Source organism: Amphibalanus amphitrite, unplaced genomic scaffold (assembly GCF_019059575.1).
Source record: "Amphibalanus amphitrite isolate SeventyFive unplaced genomic scaffold, NRLGWU_Aamphi_draft 000273F_arrow, whole genome shotgun sequence".
Taxonomy (NCBI): domain Eukaryota; kingdom Metazoa; phylum Arthropoda; class Thecostraca; order Balanomorpha; family Balanidae; genus Amphibalanus; species Amphibalanus amphitrite.
In genome coordinates this window covers 637,150-649,804 of record NW_024881768.1, presented here as the reverse complement: position 1 = coordinate 649,804, position 12,655 = coordinate 637,150, and the positions used below count along the sequence as shown (strand labels likewise).

General features: G+C 51.3%; 1 protein-coding gene across 4 annotated transcripts in view; it reads right to left on the bottom strand.

Moving 5' to 3' along the window:
• The window catches only part of LOC122387114 (ubiquitin carboxyl-terminal hydrolase 2-like), a 45,488-nt gene that overhangs the window by 25,810 nt on the left and 7,023 nt on the right, over positions 1-12,655 (bottom strand). The window lies entirely within an intron of this gene.

The following is a 12,655-nucleotide window of genomic DNA, read 5'->3' as shown; positions in this document are numbered from 1 at the left end:
GTGACCTTTGACCTGACCTAGAAATGACTAATTACTCCATCTGGAATTTCGGGCGCTCTTTCGAATGCCACTTACTACGTGTCGCTATGTGGCCCAAGAGCCGAGTTAGAAGGGGAGTGTTCAATCAACACCTCCCGGCCCGGCGCGTTTGACGCCGAGCACCGGTCCGGCGCGGGTTGATGTTTGGCTGGCGCTGCTACATCCAAAGTCGCAAAAAGTCGCAAAAAATGACTGTCGGATCTTGTAGTGCAATGAATCATTGACATGTAGCGAGATTTTCGAAGCGGTACTCTGCGGTACTTTTTTTAAAAGTCTATTTGTGTGTGACATCAATTATGTGAAATTATATTTTCGTTTTTAAATTTTTGCGGTGCCTATACATCATAACCAAGTAAGAGTTCGCCATTTTCATGTGGTTAGGTGTGTTCTGCAGACCCGGAGCTATCGTTTGATGTATATAAATGTGGAATTCCTCCTCAAATTGTGATTGTTTTCGTGGATCAAAGATACGTTGTCGAAGAGTGCGGGGGACGAGTTCGGTCCAAACGATTCCGAAGTTCGTGTTTAAGCTGAGTTTTCGCCATGAAATAGCCATTGTGTTGGAAAACAAAGACCACAGCAATGCAGTATGATCATTTTTGAACAAATTGCTATAGGTTTTATTGCACATCCACAAAGTTCGATTTTTTTGCCCATGTCGTGCTAGACCTGGCGATCGGCCCTGTGTGCGGCGGCTAGCGGTCGGCGCCGGCTGCCGAGTCGCCGCGTCGCCGCGGCGACAGGATGTTCCCTTTACACCGCTATTACTAGACCAGTTGTGAACCGATTTTCTTCTTGCTTGCACGATGAGATGTGCAATTCAATTTTGGACAGGTAGCTACAATTAATTTCGCATTAATACTATGAGATATTGGCGAAAAGCAGGAGGAGTGGGTTGAAATTCACTCTTCCCCCTCCACTGCGCGTGCTAACATACGTTTGCATATGTGCCATTTTCTTCAAAACTTATGAATGGCCCACTCTAATTTTTTTCACAGGTTGTTAAGAATATGGTAGGCAATAAAATATATGAAAATTAGCCAAATCGAAGGTGACGTGTTTTTTGCTATTTCAATTTTTGTGCTTAAGAACAGAGTTAAGCAAATTTCAAGGTCATATATTTAAGTAGGTGCAATTCTAAACAAATTCTTAAGAAATTACCTAAACAGTAAGGTTTATTTCATTCAAATCAAACAAGTACAACCAAAGTTATGGTCGTTCAAAAATATAAATATGCAACATTTTGTAAAAATTCGATGCCCTATATTTAGAAGACCTGTGGTCAGAATGTGCAAAAAAACATCAATGTAATGTTCGAGGCGACACAGGAACTCACTCACAAATTTATAATGAAATCGCTGATGGTAAGGTGCAAAACAGCCGATTTTTGTTCGATTTGACGTGGAATGCCCCAGCTGTCAACGTTATCACCGAAATAGCGTTCACGGCCACTGCATATCCGCACAGCGACAATGGACGGTGGCCGTTCTTCGTACTGCGTTGACCCATTATCAGCGAGGCAGTGAGCGAGAATGGCTCAACATCTAGCTACTGTCCGGCTCTCGGCTTCCCGCGATCCTGCACCGTACCGAACTTCAAGTTCACGAATACGAACACTGCGAACTTCACATGACAATCCCGCCGTCCAGCTCCCAGCTCCCAGCTCCCACCTTCCATCAGTTACCAACCCAGCACCCAGCATTGCTCGCCCCGCGCCCAGCATTCCTTTCCCATCACCCATCGCCCAGCGACAGCCCACGGCCGGCGTAGTGTGACGGCGCTAAACGGGTCAGGTCGCCTCCAGAGCCGGCCATACATATTCAGCCGCTGTGGTCGACACGCACTGATGCCTGTCCGACCGGCCGCGACCGGCGCAGGCGTGAGCGGCGTGCGAGAGACGTGACCTGACGCATGGCCGGCAGGGCACAGAGAGGGAGTATGTGGGCATTGTGACCTTATACGGTGGCGTTAGGTCACAGGAGGACATGACTGACCTGAAACGGTCTCACATCACAGACTAGGACACGGCTCAGTGACGAAAGGGTAAAACCAATATCGTACTCAATCCCCAGGGCACAGATGACATCACTGGGCCATCAAGAACAGTCAACACCTCAAGGGCTTAAAAAACATTCGGTGGTGAAAACAAATACGTTTGGCCCGAGGGCAGAGGTCAGATCCCGAAACCTCACGCTGTCTTTCTATCGCGCACGTCGTCCAAAAAACAAGTTATCAGTACATACAGTCTAATGAAAATAATTTAAACATTAAACACGGTAAAACACGGTGTGACCGATTCGACACCATGTCGTCCCGTATGTACACAAACATCTCTTTGTTTGTCTCTGGGTCTCCTGGAGACAAGGCCAGCGCGGTTCCAGCTCAGACAGTCTGTCGGTCAATAGCCGCGGGTCCGGCGGGTCTCGGCGGTCCCCTTGACCTCCCCACCGCCTTCCGTCCCCTCCAGCAGCAATCAATCGGCTCCCTGGTCACCGCCCCACTGTTGGCACCGTGCCAGGCCGGCGCACGCCAAGAGCAGCCCCCGGGCCGAGCTGGCGGCGCCTCGGGGCACGGGCGACGGACGGCCGGGGGCCGCCGCGGGCCGGTCATGAGTCAGAGCGACACAGCTGAGTCATAGTCGTCTCGACTCGTAATTCACACCCAGAGGAAGAGACGGTGGTGGATGCAGAGTTAGCTTGGAGAGAAACGAGCGACCTAGAGCCGAACGGGGAAGTGAGCAAGGGCTGGTGGATCACATCAGGTCGACAGGAACGCGTGGATCCGGGACCAGCATAAGACATCCGGGCTACAGCACTGACGAGTTCACGTGACACAAGATGAGGGATAAACGAATGACTGTGAAGCAGAGACGAGAAAAAATGGCGTCCAAAAGGTGTAGGGATTCAGGAATAAGGATCCACTGCGAGCAAATCAGTCTGCTCATAGGTTATGCAAGATTCGCGAAACAGTAGAAACTACGCACTACACCGACCAAAACGCAGTTATTTTCGCCTCGGGCGCCCACATCTGTCAGCAAAAGTCGTCTCGCTCGCCACTCGTCGAATCCATAGCGGCGCCGACGGAGCCTCACGCTGGCAGCGAGCACAACAACACCGTCGGACTCGAACCAACCGACGGAGGCGGGGCTGACGTGCGGCGCCAGAAAACCCGACACAGTTCGGAGGCACAACAGACGCCCCCGCAGATCGGAGGAGACGGCCGCGTGGAGGCCCGCCAACTCGCCCACACCTAGAGCAGTCGGTGGAGGTAGTTTGACGGCCACACCTGCGCGTAATGTGATCTGCAGTTCAGCCTGAACTGCGCCCAACAGCGTCGTGCGTAAAAGAACGTCATAGAACAGCTTTTGAGCGGCTTAAGGTTATCAGACGCGGATAGTTTTGGTCCACAAACCAAGCCGTTTAAAGGTAGTGTGCCAGCTTTCCTGGACCGTATGGAGTTAATGGCCCAGATAAGGAGAACCGGATTTTTAGAACTTATCCATACCTTCAAAACTCATGGAAACGTCTTAAATTCTTCAAATTTTGAGTACCCCAGTGCGAAATTCGCCCCGACGGGTTGTCGGTCGTACCCCAACCACATTTCACACCACTATGAACAATAAATGCACACACTGAAATCGCTATTACCGATATGCTCATCCAATCAAGTTTCGATAAACCCGTTCATCATCAGCTCCTGCGGTTTCGAACACGCCTGTTAGGTGGTGCGGTAGACCACGCCCAAAGCCAGGGCCCCGGTAACGTGAGGTAGCCGAGTCAGGGCAGCGTGCGCTGACCCAAGCCGGAGCCGCGCGTCCTCCCGGTGTCATGTGATAGCCCGGGGCTGCCCGCGGGGATGCGGTAGACCGCGCCCAAAGCTGCGGCCCCGGCTTGGGTCAGCGCACGCTGCCCCGACTCGGCTACCTCACGTTACCGGGGCCCTGGCTTTGGGCGCGGCTTCTGCTCATACTTTGTGGTGCGGTGGTGGTGCGTCGGGCTGCGCGCTCTGACTTCGGCCAAGAAAAATGCGTCAGCTGATCATTGTCATTTCTGCCACTTGCGTGTGGTGAAATGGGGTCATAACTTATGAGACGGCTTTTTCATATCAATTATTTTACATAAAATCATATTTCAAACCATAAATAATGTTCGACAGCCAAATAAAAGAAACAATACCAATACGGGCTTACAGTTTAAGGCTCGACATTGTGTTGTCTACGATTAGACAGCTGATAACTCATTCCCGTACGTCGTATGGTCGTAACACTATAATGACCTTTGCTTATTGTCACAAGTGCGCCGCATTCGCGATTGTTGCCGACGACTGTTTGCAGGTGAGCCCACTACAGCTGTTATACATATCTAAAAACCGATAAACTTTTAGGCGAAAAAGGCACTATTCCAGGCCCATTTTTGATTTTTTGTTGCGATATTTGGTAAAAACAGAAGCTTCTTATCCTAGGAAAAATAAAATGGGAAATCTTTCAAAGGTGGCACACTACCTTTAAAACAAACATGGTCATAACTGGTCTGAAACCAAATGAAATCTCAATTTCCCGTTATCAAGGAATTTCCCAAACGTCGCTTCCACCACTGCATTTAGTCGCTCGACCACCGCTGACATGAAGTCTATCCAGTGTGACCCGCCGCGGGGTCGGAGCGGGTAGCTGAAGATCCACCCCACCGCCCTGGATCTGGCCGGTCGCCAGGAGCCCCAGCCCGCGGCGACCCGCCCCCTGAAGCCGGTTCAAGGCCGCCGCCGGCACCACCACGGCCGCCGGCCTTGGGGACGGCCCGTGCGTGATTTGGGTCAGTGGACCGGCCGACGGCGACGCATAGGATCGATCGAGAAGAGGCCCCGCCGGTCGACAGCGGGCGGGGGCGGGGGCGGGGGCGGGGGCGGCGCTCTCGACCGGTCACTGGGCGGCGGTATCGAACATCCCTGCCCGCCCCCCCCCCCCCCCCCTCTCGTCCTGCGGCAGGCGGTGGGGACTCTCGTCCTGCCGCCCGAGCGACGCAGCCCGCACTCTGAATACGTGGCAAAACTTCAGGTGATGAGCATCCAGGCACGCGTCTTCAACCGGAAGGCAGTGTCAGTTCCCGCAATCTGGCGAGCGGTTCTTGGAAATGACTATATAAGCTTGGAGGCAAATACGAGCTTAGATGGATGCATAAGTTGGGGGCGATGGCAAGGCGACCTGAGATGCTGTGCGACGAAGCTTAGTATAGCTTCGAACTGCAAAAAGTGTGATAGCAAGATCATGCGACAAATGCGGTTATCACACTAAATATAACTACGATAAGCCGAGACAATAACCTAACGGACAACGTGAATATCAGCCACCAACGGAGCATTTCCATTTGTGCAAAGTGCATGCCTGCAGGCAACCAGCCTTACGTAACCGATCTCACAAGGGTCGGTGACCTTTGCAGACGTGACGGATGGGATACATAGTGGACAAATTGACACGATCACTTACCAGCTAATTACCAAATAGACGCGACCCGTCTAATCATATCAACCGCGGCAAACGGATTACACTATGACCGATTAGCACTCAACAGAGCGAATATCGGTAAGTGAATGCCGGTCACAGGAACAGTCGAGCGCAAAAGGTCACCGATCGCGGATTACGAAAGGTCAAAGGTCGCGCGTTGAATAATGAGGCAGGTCGTGCTGGGTCGCATAAAGAGGCGTCGGTTTTCCATGGTGCCTGAAACGAGGTGCCGTGTCTCATCGAGGATTGCCTTTCGGCAGCCAGGTCACGAGGTTCATTACTGGCCGCGAAGCCGGAAGCTTTGGCCAGGTTCGTTAGGTTCTAAAAGTTCAAAGTGCAGCTGGCGGAGGTTTAAAAGAACCCAGCCGGGTGACTGTCACTCTCTGGGAGCTACAGGACAGGTCACCGTCCATTTTCCAGTCTGTGCGGCCTGAAGAAGCTTGCGAACCTGGATAAAAAGCACAAACTGCAAAGGAAATGTGTCATGACAACCGGAAGTATCACAACACGTAATATCACGAACGGGTAATTGCAAGTCACGGATCGTCACGGCAGGTCACGGGACGTCACATCAGCGTCACGGCAGGTGGTCAGCGGAGCACGGCAGCACGCCTCACGGCCGAAGGAGGCCCTCCACGGACCAGCTCGCACGCTGACCAGCCGACCAAAGCAGCTATCTCAGACCAAACATCTCCCCCGCCGGCCGGGTGGCGGTCGGCCACCGAGACGGCTCTAACAGGGTGTGATAACGTCAGTCTCGCACCGTCGCCATAGCCGTCATAGCCGTCACAGCCGTCAGCGACATATCTGACCGGCCAGCCGACTCAGATGGACATACCTGACGCCAGCCAGCTAATGATCCAACTCCACTAGCGCCCGAGCGCTAATGGTCCGAGCTAGCTCCGCTAACGGCGCAAACAGCCGCTAATGTTCGTGTCTAGACAGGGAAAAGAACCCTGGTGGATCAGCCGTGATCCACGCCACGCCTGCCAGCAGACGACACGTGGACACACTAGACAGTTCGACACCCGTCTGACAGTCATTCGACAGCGGTGTTATACCTGTCAAACATTGGTATAACACCTGACGACATTGGCATCTACCTGACACACACGCTCGCACGCCCATGTTTTGCCTTGCTTCGCTCTACAATTGTCAGCTTGACATCCGTCCAGTACTTGTAGCCAGCACAACCCGTCTAAAAACCGTACTGTCCTGTGTTCGCACCACGTCCGTCCTGACGTTACGCCTTTTCTTCGCCTGTCCTGAACTTGTCCTAGGCCTCTCCTTACTATGTACTTACTCCGTCTTGCACCCGCTGAAGCCCTTCTTCCGCTTGCCTTACAACCTGAACCGTTGGTAACTCGACATCGAACCATCAATCAAGGTCAAACAGATACATATACAGTATGGCAGCTGTATTTGACTGTGCCGACTGAAGACGGGCTGCGGACGGCGGTCCATCCACCCACATAACCACGCACTGTGACGTCCAGCTACTGACCGACCAGCCGAGCCACAGACACCGCTCTCATAGCTAGCGACTCACCGCGGCCGCGGCGACGCTGAGGGCGGCGGGCGCGAACCGCACACCGTGCCACATTCCCAGACGGTCTAGTCGTCTCTCCCAGATCGGCCCAGATCGGGACAGCCAAACCGTCCCCGCCTCCGCCCCCCCCCCCCCCCGCCCGAGCCGCGCCGGTGCTCGGGCACCAGATAACGGCGCTATTCCCGCAGATCCCGGGGGCCCAGTATACACGAACCCTGACGAGAACGGCGGCCGGCGGGCTGGGCGTTGGATATGGTGATATGGACTGGTCAGGTATGGTGCAGCATGGTCACTGATGAGGTGTAGGTAGCTCACTTCTTAGGTGCAGGTAGACTAAATGCAACAAGGTAGAGCGTATAGAGTAGGTATATACTGCATAGTGCTCAAAGGTAGGGCTCAGAGTAGAGAATGCAGAGTGAAGGGTGTTGCAATTTATGATATCAATTGATGCATAGCCAGTGGCGGCGCTGCACAAAGGACGCAGCACTACCAAGAAAAGGGGCGACCACTGACAGCCAGAGGGCCGACCACTACAGGCGGCTGAGGATCTGTGACACACGGAGAGGTGCAATAAACAGACGATAACGACAGCTGCGGCGAGCCGCGTCTGATAGATGGATTCGAAGCCCGTCAATGAATATACACGGGTGATCTCAGCGGCCGGTCGCAGCTTGGTAAGATCAAAACGCGCCGCGGTGCGGCGCGTGACCTAATGTAAATGGAAAATATTGGTGTAATTTATCTACTCGACTCGGTATTTATTTGTGACGAAAGCAAAGAGCCGTGCTGTCACTTTTGGCTACAAAACCAGCAGCATCCTTTACCTACACTGAAAACAATTTCACCCGAAGCTGGCGAATTAAGCGTTGCTCTGCGGGTGGTATATGTGTATTAACTCGCCATGTCCAGATTCTAGCTAGAGGGTAAGCAGACTTGCCTGCCTTATTACTCGTAAATATGCACTGTACCCACATTTTGCAGTTAGGTAGCTACCCAGCACCGGATATTGTCCCCGCGGGTGTCGAGTCATTGGCATAGCCCTCACTGAAAGAGTTGGAACTACTCGAGGTATCGTAAACGCGTATCCGTGGATGGCGAACCTTTACATAACCTGCCCTGAAGGAGTTGGATCTACTGTTACAACTAGATGGCGTTGTCTCATACAGTTTTGAATTACAACAATTTTTTAACTTTTTTTTGAACCAATGATATGTTGGCACATTGTTTGGCGGTTTGCAAGTGGGGGCGAAAGTACAATTGTTAGGGTGCATCTTTAAAACCTCTGCAATATTCATCACGGGACGATTGGCAACGCTTTTTCTTCCGAAACTACCAAGTGAGACCATTTTGATTCTTATATAGGTCACGAAAGCAGCGGCGACACATCTTTCTGATTTTGGGCGGTCTGGATGACTGCCGGTGACTGAGTCATGTCGAAATTTCTATGGGAATTCGATTTGACCTTTCCCACCGATATGAAACTTTCTCACCGATGTTTTCTAGGTGTGAGATTGCTATAATATAGATATTTTCCCGCAAATATGGTCAAGCGTGGGAGTTTTTTTGGCCCTCGTGACTTGGTCGGCGACGGGTAGGCGTGGAGGGTAAACCCATCTCCTAGGGGTTTGTGGGGCGCTGCTGCCAGGTAGGCGTCGATGAATACCTTTCGATGGAGGGGTCGCGAGCCACTGGTGCGCGAATAGTCGTGGAGGGTAACTACTCTCCAGAGTGAATTGCGAAAGTGTTATGTCCTAAATTGACTCCTGGCAGGGTGGTTAAAAATGGTTGCGGATAGGGGTACCCGCGAGGCACCGGTTTACTCGCCAGTTTTGGGTGAAATTGTTTTCAGTGTACATAACTTTTCGAGTAGCCCAACAACTATTTCAGCTATATAAAGACCATTATATTGATACTGGTGTGTTTAATCACGATCATAAAACATACCGATGGCGTCCAATGGAATATCCTTTGTTGACCAAAAGTAGGCTAATTCCACGGAATTATGATTAGCCAAAGCAAGCCAGGCAGAGCTGAGTGCAGTTCATGAAGATCAGTACCCGTCCACACGCGTTTCATTACGCCAAAAAGAGGACAAGTCCATTAGTATGTTGTCCGCCGTGCCAGGTAAGCACACAGCTCCAGTCACGTGACCATTACCGAGCCGGCAGCATAAAATGACGCCATCGTTTGGCTAATGCGCGTCGGATTAATCACCAGCGCGGCGAAAATGGCGCCATCAATTTCACGTCGCATCGTGCCATTACACGGCGTCTGGTTTCAATGTCTGACGAACGAGACGGAAACTTATTGCCCAACCCATGATGGCAGCAGACATTGCCTGCCACAAAAAAAAACCTCAAATGTCTCGTCAACCAAACGTAGGTATACACGTTCTCTGGGACTGTCCACGGAACCTGACGGTAAACTGTAAACACGTAACGTCTTTGACGTCAGCTTGCGGCCAAAATAGCGTCAATTCCTGCAATCGCAGGCCACGGCACGTTTTGCAATCAGCGTATGACTGCATTGAACTAATTCAGTTGCGATCAAAGGAGCGTGAGCGGTCAGAAGTCGGCTCCACGACACCGACTTCAAACGGAGCGGAAGGCACGCGCCCCGGGTGCCCGAGCGGATTGGGACTCGACACTCGAGAGGTCCGGCCCGTGCTACCCTAGACAATATAGGCGCTTCCGGGATGGAGGATCAGAAAATAGGTAGGTACTTAGACTTACCCTAATTCAATATATCCCTTGGTACTCACATCTCGCAAGGAGCTTGGAAAGGTGGTTTAGGTTTCCTCGCCCAGCTCAGTGGTTGATAACTGTGGAGGATTTGCTGACGAAACGCTAATAATAATAATAATAATAATAATGCCATATATTTCGCACCATCAGAGGTACATACATCACAGTCACAAGTACATCACATCCTACATCCACCATACACTCACCACCAGACAACCACATTCCGTAGTACCATAATTATTTACATTGTTCGGCTTCCGATCGTTCGCTGGTCATTCGCTAATCTATAGGTCTCCGTCTCAATACAACACGCTTTAAATGAGCAGTGAATATGTTAACGATGCTCGCCTGGCTAGCAGAGGGCAAATCAAGTTCCACCAGCCCATATTCACGCCGAACCGCACGATGAACTCTGACCAGTGTTCCATTCTGACCAACGTCACTATCAAGCACAGTTTTGATAATCGTATTTTCACTCGATGTCAGTCGTCTATAGAATAAGAGTTGTCTACTTGCTACCAGCATTTGACACGTCAACAACCTGTTAGCATGGCATAATGGATGATTTCTGAATGATATTGGCAACCTTAGTAACTTTTTTAAACATGAGTGATAAGCCACGCACAACTCGCGGAAAGCCTTCTTATCTCTCACAGTGTCCCATAGCTCACAACCAGGGATGCGGAGCCGGAGCCGGAGTCGGAGCCGGAGCCGCCGGAGCCGGCATATTTTGCCCGGAGCCGGAGCCGGAGCCGGAGCCGTGAAACAATATAGACCGGAGCCGGAGCCGGAGCCGGAGCCGCCAAAAAAGGGGGCGACTCCGGCTCCTTTTTATTTTTTGAAGAGGAAAAAAAAAATAATTGACCTAGTTCGGTTTGACAGTACAAGGCAGTGGAACATATGGTATGTACTTACGTCATGGGCCATCAAGTGAATGAAAAAAGCCGAATATCCCCAGTATCCCACAGTACGCAATCAACTTCCTGTCTGCTCCTCCCTCCCCCCCCCACGTCTACTGCATCCCCAGAACATGAGGACCGGTCATCAGGTGACGGCCATTGTTTTCAAGCCAGTGCAGTGGACTGCGACTCCCAGCACCGTCTCTGCCGAGACGGGTGTCAGCTTACGATGGTTCAGTGAACTCCGATTCGCGGCGACTGCGTTTCCAATGCCATCGCTTCCTAGTCCTTTGTTCTGCCAGTTCTCTCCGAGGTGCGTTTGCGCGGGGACGCGGTCATGAGCCGGTCATGGCAAAGAGTAACGCGTATAACCAATCCAATTTTTCTTCCACCCGTATTTAATTGATTGCATAGGGGATGTACTGAGTCGGAGCCGGAGCCTCCGGAGCCGGAGCCGCCGGAGCCGGACCATTTTACTCGGAGCCGGAGCCGGAGCCGGAGCCGCCATAACATTTCACCCGGAGCCGGAGCCGGAGCCGGAGCCGATTTTTTTCTCCGGAGCCGGAGCCGGAGCCGGAGCCGTCTGAAATTTCCACGGCTCCGCATCCCTGCTCACAACCGTAAAAACCTGTACAATATGTACGGAACAACTTGACCAGAATGTCTTTACTCGCGTGACCTATTAAGGCACTCAACATATTTACACTGGAGTACAGTGAACGCTTCATTCTGCGCATGTCCCCGCTGTCACTAAGATTACATTGTATCACATGTCCTAGGTATTTAAACTCATTGACACATGCCAGTTTGCTACCATCTAATATGCTCGATAATGATTTGCTCGATAAAGGTTGGATTACCGTGAAATAGTCTGAGCTATGACTTGTATCATGATGTATGCGATGGTAGCAAGCGGGTGAGCTGAGCTGATATAAAGCCATGCGCGCCTTCGAACAGTAAGCTGTGGGTGATAAGCTGTGAAGTTGGTGTAGGTATAAGTGTGTACTTAGGAATACAAGTGTGGTCCGTAATTAGGATTCAGGGAAGGGTTCGGCCACTGACGCTGACCTCTCCAAGGAGTGACAAACTATGAAGGAACTAACTAACGTCTTTCTGTGGAATCAGAAGCGGAGCAAAACAAAAAGAATAGTGAGATGACATCCTCAGTAAACTTACTGCCAGGTCATCTCGCTTTTGATAACGGCGAAACGCATCAAGCCTGTTTCCTTCAGCTGCGTTTCAAGTCAGCCCATGGCATATTTCATCGCACTCTCATGTGCGTAGTTGGGCGGTAAATTGGCACAGCTGCTGCCACGACGAATCGCTGGCTCCGAAAGGTCACAGACACAGCTGTTTCAGTCCACAGCGGCGCTGTTACCCGGCAGTTGGCGATGGGGAACAACGCAAATGCTTAGCTCAGCTTGGAAGACGCGCTGGGGGAGCGACGTTAGAATCTGGTGTTAGAGACAGCGGAGAGAGGGAGCGACCTCAAAGGCGAATCAAGCGCCAAGGTATGAACACGATAATACTGACACCAAAACCCGAATTCGAGCGGTGAGATTTGCACGGTACAAAAACGGACACAGTAGATGAAAATATGGAATCAGTTTCGAACTTCGAAGCATTTGACTGCTGGTTGAGCATTGAGCAAGATCAATTTGAATGGAAAATTGGTCTTAATTTGCAATCATTTCAGCATTATCATGCACTTCTCTAATTGTCAACAGTAAGAACATAGTTCCATATTGAGCACACCATTCTTCCACACTTCCCGATGGAATGGCCACAACCAAAACAACGATATGTAGAACCCAAAAAGAAGGCATTACCGACAGGAAAGCTTGTTGTACCTACAGAACATCTCAATCTCATCAGAGTCAATTTCACGATATCCGTAAGCATTCCCAAAGCACCCCACCCAGCTAGA